Genomic DNA, 14,049 nt, shown 5'->3' with positions numbered 1-14,049 from the left:
TACACAGTAAGTATATACTTAGAAAATTTAATGTCATAAATTATTTTTTTAGGTCTAGGCAATGTATTTATATTGTAGCAACAGAGTTGGCGTAAAATTGGTATGTGACAAATGTAGCAGATTTCCTTTGATTATCATTTTTCTCTTCACATGTGACAGATTGAGGGAGTATTAGCTTTCTTTTGTAAATTTTCACCTCATATAAGTATAAACGTTTGCCTCCGTTTGAAATATTTCACGTACAAAAATAAAGCAATAAAATATCCTACAGCCCAGTTGGTGTGGCTCAGAGGTTGAGAGTCGACCAATGAACCAGGAGGTCAGGGTTCGATTCCTGATCAGGGCACATTCTCAGGTTGTGGGCTCGATCCCCAGTAGGGGGCGTGCAGGAGGCAACCAATCAATGATTCTCTCTCATCATTGATGTTTTTATCTCTCTCCCTCTCCCTTCTTCTCTGAAATCAGTAAAAATATATTTAAAAATATATATCTACAAACTTCCCAGGAAAGAGTATCTGATTTCCCCATAAAGATAACCCATACTTATGCTATAAGACAACAATCAGTTCCTCTTATAGTCTGTGTTTCAAAGCACTTTGCTATTTCTTTTTAAAGAATGTTATTGGATCTATTGGAGTAATATTGGTTAATAAAATTAGGTTTCATGCTATTTCTTAATCATCCTATCTAATAAAAGAGAAACATGCAAATTGACCATAACCCCGACACCCTTCCCATTGGCTAATCAGCAGGTTATGCAAATTAACTGTCAACCAAGATGGCGGCTGGCAGCCATGCAGCTGGATAAATAGGAGGCTTGTTTGCTCCAGTGACAGAAGAAGCCAACGTTCCCCACCTGCCACTGCCAGCCTCTGAGCTGCACTCTAAGCAACTATGTTGCAATTATAGAAGTGAAACAAGCTCCAGAGACCTGCTTTCAGCCAGCTTCGGCCTCAGAGCTTAGAGCTGCTGTGATGGCAACAGAGTTTCACTCATAGAAGCCAAACAGACCCAGAACCTGCTTTCAGCTCTCAGAGCTGGAGCCGGCTCTCAGCTCCAGTGACAGCTATAGAAGGTAAATAAATCCCAGAATAAAAAAAAGAAAAAAAAAGGAGAGGCTGGGAGCTTAAGTTACCCTCCAGCCTGAAAACGGCTCTCAGGCCCTCACCCAGACTGGCCAGGCACCCCATTGGGGACCCCCACCCTGAAGGGGGTGTGACCAGCTGCAAACAGCCTTCAGCCCATCATCCAGGCTGGCCAGGCACCCAAGTGGCACCCCCACCCTGATCCGGGACACTTTCATGGCAAACCAGCCGGCCCCCACCCGTGCACCAGGCCTCTATCCTATACTACAGGCAGGGCGGGACAGCGCGAGCTGCCATCCGGGCCCCATGTGCAGCCCTGGGCAGCAGGGCATAGGCCCCGCCCCCAGCCAGGACCCCTGTGTGCCACCTGAGCCCTCAGCCGGGGCCCATGCAGCCTAAGCCCCGCACTGCTAAGCCCTGCCCCCAGCCGGGACCCTGTGACTATTGGAGAGCAGGAAAGTGCCACTGGGCCCTGGGTCGCTGTGGTGACCCGGCCATCGGTAAGTAGGAAAGTGCAGCCTGAGGGCAGCCCCCAACTGGGCCTGATCCGAGAGCAGGAAAGCAAGCCTGGCCTGTGGGCAGCCCCAAACTTTCCCTGCTCCCCGGTCGCCATGGTGATCCGGGAATAGGAAAGCAAGCCTGGCCTGCGGGCAGCCCCAAGCTGGGCCTGATACAGGAGCAGGAAAGGCCGGCCTTCAGGCAGCCCCCAGCTGGGCCTGCTCCCAGTCGCCATGGGGATCCAAGAGCAGGAGAGCAAGCCCGGCCTGTGGGCAGCACCCCCATCCTGGCCATAGCTCAAGGGAGAGTACAACATGCAGTGGAGGCCAGCAGCCTGAGAGATCAACACAGAGGGGCTCCTGCTCCAAGCCTCCATAGTGTGGCTGGGGACAAGCCCCCAGCAGACACACACACACACACACACACACACACACACACACGGGACGCCTGCTCTGAGCCTCTGCTGCCAGACTGTGGCCATCAGTAGGCCATCCACTGAGGGCTCCCGGACTGTGAGACGGGCAGGCTGGGCTGAGGGAACCCCATCCCCCAGTGCACGAATTTCGTGCACCGGGCCTCTAGTTACTGAAATAATTGTCAATAACTGTTTTCACCTCAGGGAGAAAAAGCCACATGCAGCCATTGCTCCTTCACATCAGCATGAGACACAGTGTCTCCATGTGACCCCTGATTTTTGTCACCGCACGGAACCTCATCTTCTCTCCTCTGATCTTTTCTCCTTCTTTCCTTTGAATCGAACTGGCCCCTTCCATCCTGGGAGCCCCTGACTCACCTGCCCCCACCCCTGGCACATGCACTCCCTTGATCATTAAGCCACCAGGACAATCAGTGGCCTGCGTTAGATAATCTTAGGAACAAAGCCTGCGCCAGCGACCACAGAGACAGATAACATCCAGGCTTGGATCGTGTTTGAGCTCCAGACCCAGGAAAGCGAACTGATCCCACCAACCAAATCGATGTGACACCAGACAGAATGACTCCCTGGCTGACATCAGGACCAGATGCAATGACCACCACCCTCCACCCTAGCACCGATCTGACTCCCCTAGCCACATGATTAATGATCTTTCCCTGATATGGCCTTATCTTCTGTGAGCCAGGTCTTTGAGGTCACCTGTCACTCTGGGTGTGGTGCCATTTCTTTAAAAACTAACCTTTACTTTTATGGCTGCAAACTCCTGTTCACGGTTGGTTGGGCTTTAATGCATGCAGGCCAACAAACCCTTTCAGTTTGATAACAATTCCTGCCTCTACAACTCTAGCTGTACAGAAATGGCTAATGTTAAGAGATAAATGTCAGTGTTGCTTTAAGAAGAATGATGATGATATTTTCTTTTGATAGTGTAACTAATATTTGCTGCTCAATTATAATTTGACTAGAGGCCCAGTGCATGACATTCGTGCATGGGTAGGGTCCCTAGTGGCTGCCGGCCAGGGCCTCCCTTCCCCCGCTGCCTGTCGCCACTGCCACCAGCCAGGGTGGGGCTGGCCAGGGGAGGGGCCACAGGCGGTTGGCCAGCTGGCCCTGCCCCCTGGTTGAACTCCTGGTCGAGGTCCCAGTGGAGGGGACAATTTCCATATTAGGCTTTTATTATATAGGATGATAAACCAAACAAAGGCAAAAGAATAAACCCCAAAGTGAGTTGTTGCACCTACATGGTGGGCAACTCAGAACACTTTCTGCCACTGTTGTATTCTTCTATTGAGTATTTCTGCATCTGATGCAATTTTATGTCAAAGAGAATGATTTTTTTTTGTCTGTCTGGGAAAAGACTAACATGCCCCAAATTCAACTTCATTTATTATTCGTTTTCTTTAGGTTCATTTGAAACATCCTTTGGTTTATTTTAATCAGAATTTACCAGGGATCTTGACTTTATTGATTTTAGGTCTCAAATATTTACATTGTGAACACAATTCCTACAGTTCTTGGTTATTTCTTGTAAGGACTACACTTTATTCATAGATCAGTTGCTAAAATAAAATAAAAAGGGCTTATCCTTTCTTATCCTATATAATAAAAGGGTAGTATGCAAATTGTCCCCTCCACCGGGAGTTTGACTGGAGTTCCACCAGGGGGCAGGGCTGGCCCGCCAACCGCCCAAAACCCCTCCCCCTGACCATCCCTGCCCCCGATTGGCCCCAGTCGGGTTGGGCCAGCCAGACCCCACCCATGCACAAATTTGTGCACCAGGCCTCAAGTGTAAGATAAGAGCAATTCAAAAGGGATTGGAAAAGAAAAAAATCATAAGACAAATACTGATCTGGCATAAGCCTTTCAAAGGTTGCAAATTAAACAATGTATTAAATATTTTTAAATAATAAATTCACTTTTTAAACAATTCCATGCAGTTGCTTATTTTAAAATATGCTATAAATACACTAACAGACAAGCTGGAAAAGCTAATGCTGCATATTCGAGATATTTTTGCTTTATCCTCTCCTGAACGGAAGTAACTAAAAATACCTTTTACCACTTGTCATATGTCATCACACATCAAGCATTTCTTACCAGCATATGTTGTGTATAATTGAAACATTTTTCTCTTTCAATATATTTTGCATACTTATATAATGCTTTAACAACCAGTTCCTTTAAAGTACAGAGTGACAGACAGAAAAGAGGGATGCAAATATTAGGCATGCAATTTACGTCTCCTTTCTGATATGGAGGATTGTCATTAGAATTGACAAGCTGTCAGCACTGGCAGGTGTAGGTGGAAGCACTGTGCCCAGTGCCTCGGGAGTGCTAGGGAGGCCGGGAATACAGAGGGGCCAGCACGCATTTAGCCCCCCGCTGGCCCCCAGAGGGCTCTATTCTCTAGGCACATTTAACAATCACTCACTTTGCTCCTGTAATACGTCACATTTTCTTGTTTTGTTAAGCCTCACCCGAGGATATTGTGCCACTGAGGTAGACACCAGACCTGCCAACGCTGTTAGAACTTGGCGTTAACGAAGAGTAAAGGGGTTATGAGGAAGTGCTGAAGTGGCTCTCCAACGTTAGCTGACATGAGCTTGTACGTTACAGCCACTAAAATAAACCCCCAGCTCGGGACCAGTTCAGCCAGTCTAGAGACATAAAACTACCAATGCAAATAGGACATTTACACAGTTAGGAACGTTGTAGGAACGCTGGGGCTGTGGGGAAGTCTGCTAGGATAGCCGCAGTCCTCCGGCTGTTGTGGCACTGAGTGGTGGGAGAACACGGAACGCCCACACCGTTTCCTCTCCTGCTCCTCTCAGCCCATTCTCCACTCAACATCATGGTCACTTAACACGGTGAATCATTCAGATCATTTGATGCCAACAGAGGGAGGCTACAAGTCATTCACGGTCGACTACATCTCCAAGAGGTCTCTACTCTCCTTCCACCGTGCCCTGGCCACACTGTCCCCTTCATCACTTCCCCAGAGGGCCCTGACCCACATCTCGACCTGGCTGGCTCCTTCCCCCCATTCTGGCCTCATTTCTAAGTCAACTTTCCTTTCAGCCCACACTGGCCGCACTCATGGCCACGCACGCTCAGAGCACTGGACTTTATACACCAGTGTGAAGCTATCTCTCCTGTGTGTGTGGGAGGCTGGTTTCACCTTTCTCTCCTCCAACTAGAATATCAGGAACTTGATGTGTCTTCCTCAACTCTTTTTCTCCATTCCACAGAAAAGTGCGTGGCTGGGCTACCCGAAAACACTTGCTAAAGAGACGAGTGGATGAAACATCTACCATTGCTCCTATACAAAATGTCTCGTCTTAAGTCTGGGTAAAAAAAAGCAAGCTAAAATACCTCTTTTTAGGTTTCAGCATGAATCTTCCTCATGTATAATACATAAAAAGAGTATTTTCCCTTCTTGGAGTGACTGTAATTTATTCTTGTATAAAAAATGAGCATATTTAAAGATTCTGGTGTTAATTATTCTTCCATTATACTCCCTCCCTGTCTTTTTCCTACACAGCCAGGCTGTTTGATCTTCAATAGGGACAGTAATGTTTTCAGGAAGATTTTAAAAGCATATTTGATTTTTCACTTAGTCAGAAATATATCTCAGGGTTTTGTGGGGTTTTTTTTCCCGCTTTTGCAATCTGAAATGAGCTACTAGTAATTAAAAGAACAAATGGTTCTTCTAATAAGACGCCAAATGGTAGAGCGACACCATGAAACTTTGATCAGCTGTGCCTGTCACCTCCAATTGACAGCCATACTGTGTGACGCAGCTGCGCCTTCTCCTAAGCAGGTGTCAGAACAGCCTCTACCATCGGAGGAGCACAGGATTCAGATCTAAGTTCCAAGTGTACAACACCGGGCCCGAGACTCGTTTCTGAATGGATAGCTTACATTTTTTCATTTGAAAATCAAATTAGCATGAATTAAAACAGAAGCGAAAATAGGAACTAAATATATAACCCATGATAACTTTAAAGTTATCGAGTTCTCTTAATTCCAATGTTAACTGAGCTCACAGTTTGGTTCTGAGGTGTGTCTGCTCTGTGATGGGCTGGGTGGGTGTCGAGCCACGATTAGATGAAGGGGCTCCAACTATTTGTTGAGCAACTGAGCGGCCTGATACAAATGACTGCTTAAAGGAAATTATGTCGAAAGAGGTATCTAAGAGAGGGAAGGCAGTAGGTCCTTAAGATAAGAGGTGTAACCTGGCATTCTGGGTTGAATTTGGTCCCCTCCCAAATTCCTAAGTTGAATAACAACCCTTTGCATCTCAGAACGTGGCCTTGTTCAGAAACAGGGTCATTGCAGATGAAATTTGTTCAGATGAGGTCCTACTGGAGGAGGGCGGGCCCCAATCCAATGGGATGGTTTTCCTTGTAAAAAGCAGAAATTTGGACACAGAGACATGTGCGCATCAACACTAACCCTAATCGGTGCCAATAGTTATTGCATGTCTACTGTGAGCCACCACTGCTCTCAACATCCTGTACTCTGACCCACTTAGTTCCCACGATGTCCCCCTGGGCCAGGCGCTGTAATTACTCCCATTTTCACAGACAAGAAGAGTGAGGAGCAGAGGGCGAGTGACTAGCCTGTGTTCACACAACTAGCAGGAGCCCAACCAGCACAGCACGATACCCTGGCGTTCTGGCTGCGAGCTCACACCCTCACCCACGGAGCTCCTGGCTCTGGGTCAGGGCTGGAGTGTGAGACAGCAAGGCCAGGCCACGTGGGGGAACCGTGGTGTGGCACAGGAGCATTGCACACAGAAATGTTTAAGCTGAAGAATCAACAGACTTGGTTGGAGTGAAGAGTTTGATGGCCCCACAGGGCCGACAGCTCTCAGAACAGATACCTCGGGCCAGGGTGCCTGTTCTAGGAAAGACAGTCATCCCTGAGCAGGCTGGTCACCCAGAGGAAGTGAGGAAAGTCAAGCTGGAGGCAGAGTTTGGGAACTGACGCCCAGGAGCCCCCGGGGGGGAGAGAGAGGGAAGAGGGCCAGCAAAAGACACAGCAAGACAGAGGGGACAGACGCCAGGAGGGTGTGAAATTAGGGAAGTGGAGAAAGAGAGACCTTCCAGAAAAAATGGTGCAAACATCTCATCTCTGCGTCTTCTTATCACAATAACCTAGAACAGAACCATAACCTACAGAGCCTCCGTTTCCTCTTCTGCACAACGGCCAGTATCACCCTCCTGCACGTACAGTGATGGGGCACATGAGTGCTTCCATAGACCCAGTCTTTGAAGGGGACAACTTGAACTAAAATGTGTTGTGATATTAAATAAGAATGTCCGTGCAAGTGCCTGCACTCCAGGAAAGTGGTAATCTGCAGTAAATAATGATGATAAAATAACCCACTTGCTAGATCAATAAACATGCTAAATATCTACCTACAAACAACTTGTAATACATAAAATGAAGTCAAAGAACACCATATATATATATATTTGTCAAAGGACACAATAGAAGGCAGGGATGGATGGGGAGGCACATCAAATTCCAGCCTTAGAGGACTCAATATTGCAAAGGTGTCAATTTTCCACAAATGAAATGAATGACATGTTATTTGATTTCTGAACAGAATTTATTTAAACTTGGCCAAGTCAACACAGATTAAACAAGATGCTAGTTTCATCCAGGAGATTAGAAAATCAGTAAAGTATGTATTTGATAATACATAGCCTTGGCAAGGGTGTGGGGACATAAGCACCTACAGGTACTCATGAAGCCATTTGTTCTTTGCTGGGCAATCTGCTAGCATATTTGATCCTATGGAAACACTCATACACATGCACACATCAATGTATGCACAGGGAATGCACTGTTTAAAAAAATAAAAACTGCAGCATTGTTTTAAAAAATTGTAAAGACACCTAAACACCAATTGAGGGGTGAATATATGAATAAATAAATTAGGGTGCGTCCATCCTATGCAGCCATTTTGAAGACAGAAAGGTAAATGCATCCGTACTCTGTGGAAAGACCTCTGAGACATAACATAGAGTAACTGCAGAATAATATGTAGTGCTCTGTATACATGGCAATGGACATGTGTATGTGGTTAGAAATGAGTGTTGTATATGAACAGAGAGATGTCAGTAGATACCCACCAAAATGTGAGCTGCAGTTGCCTCTGAGGCGATCAGGGGAAGGGAAGGGAGAGTCACGTTTACTTCATAGGCTCATGGATCTGAATATCTCACAAAGAGGCTGTACCAGAGTGCCGCTCGTGCAATGAAAATGTATTTTGAAGAAGGTGTCCGTGGGTGGTGAGCATATGGGCGCCGCAGGCACAGACCAAACTCATTTGAGCAGCACGGCAGGGGGCAGGTGGGAAATCTAGGAAAATATTTATGTTGGGAGTAAATGTGTCAAAATGGCCTTTTGTGGTGCTTGCTTTTCAATCGGATCACATCTGCGCGTGCATAAAAGCAGAAGGGAGGGCTTCCAATATTTACCCGGCTTTGTAATCCTTCCCTCCAGCACCTGACCCCAAAGCCTGCTGCACCATGGTCTTCCTGGCTGCCCTGGTAACATGCAACTTCCCATCTAATCCCATTCAATCCAGTTGGCTTGTGTGCATTGGCCCTGCCTTCCCCAGTGACAGCTGCCCCTGTGGGGACAAAGAGGTCCCTGTTGGCCGGCCTCACCTCTCTTTCTCTCCCCCTTGCAGAGTGCTGCATTAGTACCTGTTTGGATCTTACTGACATAGGTATTTATATGTCCCCCAAAATTGGCTCAGTAGAATAAGGCATCATTTTGATGGGACCTGTTATATTTTTCAAGTATCGTCAAGGTGTCCAAGATTCATGAAGGCCCAGCCCGGACGGCGGCTGCCTGGAAGAAGTCAGTTGGCCAGAGAGGGTGACGTGACCCCTGCCCCCCCCCCCCCCCCCCCCCCCGAGCATGAGGAATAAGCCAGCGATCCGGGCTGGCTCGGATAAGTACGGAGTAATTGGCATATATATGCTTAGCTTCTCTCGAAGCAATCTCACGGAGACATTTTTCTCTTGTAAATAAAATTCTCTCAGTGAATTCTCCTGCAGTTAAATGAGGCTCAATTACACGCTGCTAATTTAAGCCCGCGCACCGCATTCCGACCGTCTACCTAATTACCCTGCTCAGGCTGTTAATGATCAGATCTTCGCTCTCGAGCAGAAATGCGAGTCTGCCATTAATCTCTCCTCTAGTTAGATTTCTAGTGACTTAAAAGAAGAAATCCTTAGAAAAAACAGAATCTAATTTTTCAATAGATTATTTTAAGGATTTATTAAAAAGAGCCACAGAAGTTTATTGTATTTATTCATTTACAGGATGAACAAGATGGTTGGCCCCTGACCTCTAGAGCAAACATTTTAGTCTGGGAGAAAGACAAAGAAAACAATCACTCCCCATGATGAATGCTCTAAGAGAATTAAGACGTGGAGGCTGAACTTGATAAAGAGGAGCGTTGAGACGGGGCAAAGAGTAAGGGTGCCGGGAGCCGGTCCATGCTTGCTGTTTCAAGGGACCTGGCATATATGGCATACTGTTCTTAATATGTTTGCTCACCTTCTTGGCACTATGTGTTTTAACCAAGGTCTCTGAGAAAGGTTGTTTCCCCAGGTAGGGATTTTCCCCTGAAGTTAGGGAGGGAATAAAACCTCTTAACTAAGTGCCAGGCGGGTAATTAATCACTTTAACTACGAACAATCGTGCTTAAGCTACATAATCTTTACTCCCTGGAATGAAGATAAGAAACGCCCTAACCTTTGTAATAGAGATTGATAGGATTGAATCAACTGGTATAAATACAGATGCAACAAGACAGCAAGAGCCAGAACTCAGAACACAGAATGAAGAAGACAGAACTCAGAAGAAGGAACCTACACAGACAGAAGAACTTCTCTGGAGAGAACATGGCAAAAGATCCTGCACTGAACCTGACTACAGAAATTGGCAAGAGAACCTGACTAGAACCTGGTGACTGAACCTGGCTGGAGAACCTGGACAGAACCTGGCTGGAGAATCTAGCAAGGGAACATGGCTACAGAACCTGGCTGGAGAACCTAGCAAGAGAACATGGACCCAGACCCTGGCAGGAGATCCTAAGCAGAACCTCTCTGGAGATCCAGACCAGAACTTGGCTGGAGATCCTGGCTAGCCTGCTGATCAACTGAACACTGTCTCCGTGTCCTTCCTTCTTCGCCGACTCCGTCCACACCTTTGGGGACCCCTGGACCCGCTGGGGTTGGACCCCGGCATAAGGGTTTCCGTGGAGGGTGCATTCGAATGTGGTACAAAGGAGGGAACGGGTAGGGCTGAGAACAAAGAAGAAGAGAAGCATGTGCAATGTCCAGAGTGGGGAAACATGGAGGCGTGTTCAAGGAACTGAAACAAGATACCTCTAAAACTTAGACATGACTGTCACAGAATCGGCCTGGATGCTGGAGTGAGGCAAAGGTCAGAGGTGATGCCTACGTTTGGGGGGAAGGGTGCTGAGTGGGTGGAGAAGCAGGGCTTAGCAGCAGAGGAGAAGTCCTGGGTGTGGCTCTCCTCTGAGGGTGATTTACTTTGGACTCCCAAGCATGAACGAGAGGCGATTTTTGTTTTATGCATCTATAACCAATGCCTTTGTTTACTGCTTCTGGGGCTCTACTAGAAACTAGTGACCAGCAAAATTCTATTTTTCAATGGCACACACTATCTCCAGGGTCGAAGAAGCCTCAGGACAAGAAATTAACAAGCGGTGACCCAGTTACTGAGAACATCTGACAGAAGCAAAGGCAAGTCTTCCTGGAGGACTGAGCCACGGGGGATGTTCACAGACAAGGCCCAACTCTACCCTCCAATCCTGAGCTCATTACCCCAAACCACTGGGCACGTTAGAGATCAACTTCTCATAAGAGTCAGAAGAAACAACTGAGACCTCAGAAATGGAATCACCATACACAGATTCCTGAAGAATTGTTTTGAAATGGTTGCAGAAATATAAAATTGGATCAAGAATAAGAAACGGGAAAATATATCAAAAAGGACAGATACATCAGATAAACAATGAAATGGAATATTCAGAAATGAAAATTATAATTCTTGATATAAATATTTAGTTTAGACACAGTCGGGGAAATTAGTGTACTAGTACAGTGAAATAAATCTAAATAATTTACCAAAACTATTGCCTAAAGAGAAAAAGGAACACAAATATGAAAGAAAGATAAAGAGACTTGGAGGAGGACTGAAGATCTATATGGATAATAACAATTCCAGAAAGAGAAAGTAGGGAAAAAAGCAGATAAGCAATATCTGGAGAAAACAATTTGAAATTTCCCCAGAAATGATAAGAAATAAGTTTGGGAGTATAGATTCGGCCCTGGAACTAAAGGATGGGCTTCAGGAAAGGTGAGGGTACCCGAGGATGGAATGGGATGCAAAAAGGAATGATGAACCAAGAAACGGGTATGAATGGGTAACTCTAAGCCAGCGGTTCTCAACCTGTGGGTCGCGACCCCTTTGGCGGTCGAACGACCCTTTCACAGGGGTCTCCTAAGGCCATCCTGCACATCAGATATTTACATTATGATTCATAACAGTAGCAACATTACAGTTATGAAGTAGCAACGAAAATAATTTTATGGTTGGGTCACAACATGAGGAACTGTATTTAAAGGGCCAGAAGGTTGAGAACCACTGCTCTAAACACATGAGGGCTGCATAAAATGATCATCATAATAATGACTAGTATGACAGGTATAAAAAATAAGATGTACCTAGAACACTGCACAATAGTCTTTAAGGTGGGAGGGATGTCATGGGAGGTGGGGCATTCTGAAATCCTGGCTATTCAGGATGGTGGGTCAGGGTCATTATATCTGTACCTGAAGGACAACAATCGCTTTAGTACGCTTAGGATACTGAGTCACAATTCCTTTCCACCTATGTCTTGACATTCCTTTCCACCTATGTCTAACCAGATCATGTGTTTTTTAGTTTCAGAAGGATTTTTATGATCATTACTTTATTGAACCTTTATCGCAAAACTAATAAAGACCATTTAATCCTCCCTCACCACCCCCAATTCTCCACTAATTAGTCAGGTTGTGTTCTTTGAAAACATTTGATAAAATTATAAGCATTGTCAGCTTCATATTTTGAGAAATGTGTCTAATCTTCCCAAAATCTGTTAGACTGCATTCCAGTGCAAGTTACATACTGGGGCATGACTGTATGAATTCAAGCTGTAGGGTAAGTGAATCTTGCTTTTTTAAAAAAATGTCTTACATTTTCTTCCTACATTTTCCCACCTAGAAGTTGTTTATAAACCCACATAGAACATGTTCATTTTTTTTACTGGCTTATACAAGCAATTCTCACAGTGATATAGTGGAACCATTTAGAAACCCATGGAATACAACATGGTAAATTTGCTCTTTCCTTCAATCTAGTTCAACATGTGTTTAATAAAAGTAGGATATCCTTTTATGAAGGATGAATAAAAATTCCTTGTGTTCTAAGATAATTTTCTCTCTTCTTGAGAGAGAGAGTACAAAAGGGTTCCCTCCAATACATTTTACTCATTTTGATATCTTCTGATAAATTATTCTCATGCCATGCTGAGCAAACTTCAACTTGTCATCTGAGCAAGGATATAATGAAGCCCTTATAAATGTCTAGCGCTGAAGCCATATTTCTTTCACTGCTTGGTATTAAATTTTAATTAGAGAATATCCTGTTAAATAACCAGTATTTCATGGAAAAAAAATAGCATAAACGATGGTATTAAGGAAGAAGCTAATGTCATAAAAAAGACATCTAATTAATGGGCACCACTTTTTTTCTGGCCCATTCTAAAGATGTCCACTGCGTATAACAAATACCACAAAGGATTATACAAAATCAAGAGATGCCGATCTCCATTTTCAAACTGACAGGTACAACAAGAAGCGGTGAGTGAGTGAGTAGTTCATGGCAGCAGAGGGAAAGTCTTGGATGAGTGGACTGCCGGTGCCCCTTGCTTTTTGTTGTTTCTTTGGCTTCATCTTTCAATGTGGGGTCAACATTAGTGTCTTAGGGCTGCTAACAAAGTACCACAAAATGGGGGGCTTAAACCCCAGAAATTTCTTCTCTCACATTTCTGGAAGCCAGAGATATGAAATCAAATTGTTGGCTGAGTTACAATCCCTCCCAAACCTCTAGAAATGGTTCCTTCCTTATTTCTTCCAAGCTCATGGTTTATGGCCACATAACTCCAATTTCTACATCTGTCTTCACCCCTCTTGTTCCCTCTGTGTCTGTGTCCAAATTTCCTTCTTGTTATAAGGATACTAGTCGTATTGGATGAAGGCTTCACCCTTCTACAGTATGACCTTACCTAATCACATCTGTAAGGATCTATTTCCCAATAGGGTCTCATTCTGAGCTAGTTGGGGGCTGTGTGAGTCCTTCAACATAGCATTTGGGGTGGACACAATTTACCCTACAACAGCATCTGGAAGGAGCACATAACCTGCCCATCCCATGTAGCACACGGTTGAAACAAGAGTGAGCAAACTCTGCCTATAGTTCTCGGCAAGGGAAGAAGGTAGAGAGTTTTCCCTAAGAGAATAGCTTTATTATGGAAAAAGATTTCACGATATATAGCATTTCACATGAGATGAGTTCAGCAGCATGAAATCACTGTGCTCTGAACACCCTCCGTGGAGCAATGGCCACCTCCGCAGCCTCCGCCACACAACCCGTGTTCTCACACTTCCCCGGGCAGACCTGTGTGTGGGTACAGAATGAGCATAGAGGTGTATTCAATCATTCAGATGAGCTTTCCATAAGGAGCCAATTCTATACGAAGTAGCTTATGGGTTCACAAAAACAAAATACAGAAATCTTGAGGGAATTTTAGACAATGTGCTAACCTCGTCTTTGAGATAAGAATGCCACCATTCTTAATACAAATTACAGATCAGTGAAAACACTCATCAGCCTAATCAAATGAAATAATGTGCCTGCAAGTGATTTGAAAGT

The 14,049-nt window shown here is 45.1% G+C and overlaps 1 protein-coding gene across 1 annotated transcript in view; it reads right to left on the bottom strand.

Moving 5' to 3' along the window:
• Positions 1 to 14,049, bottom strand: part of DSCAM (DS cell adhesion molecule) — a 360,122-nt gene that overhangs the window by 181,807 nt on the left and 164,266 nt on the right. The gene's annotated exons all lie outside the window — the stretch shown is intronic.

This window comes from Myotis myotis, unplaced genomic scaffold (genome assembly GCF_014108235.1).
Source record: "Myotis myotis isolate mMyoMyo1 unplaced genomic scaffold, mMyoMyo1.p scaffold_m19_p_2, whole genome shotgun sequence".
Lineage (NCBI taxonomy): Eukaryota > Metazoa > Chordata > Mammalia > Chiroptera > Vespertilionidae > Myotis > Myotis myotis.
The sequence above is the reverse complement of the archived record's forward strand: the minus strand, read 5'-3'. Positions and strand labels throughout refer to the sequence as shown.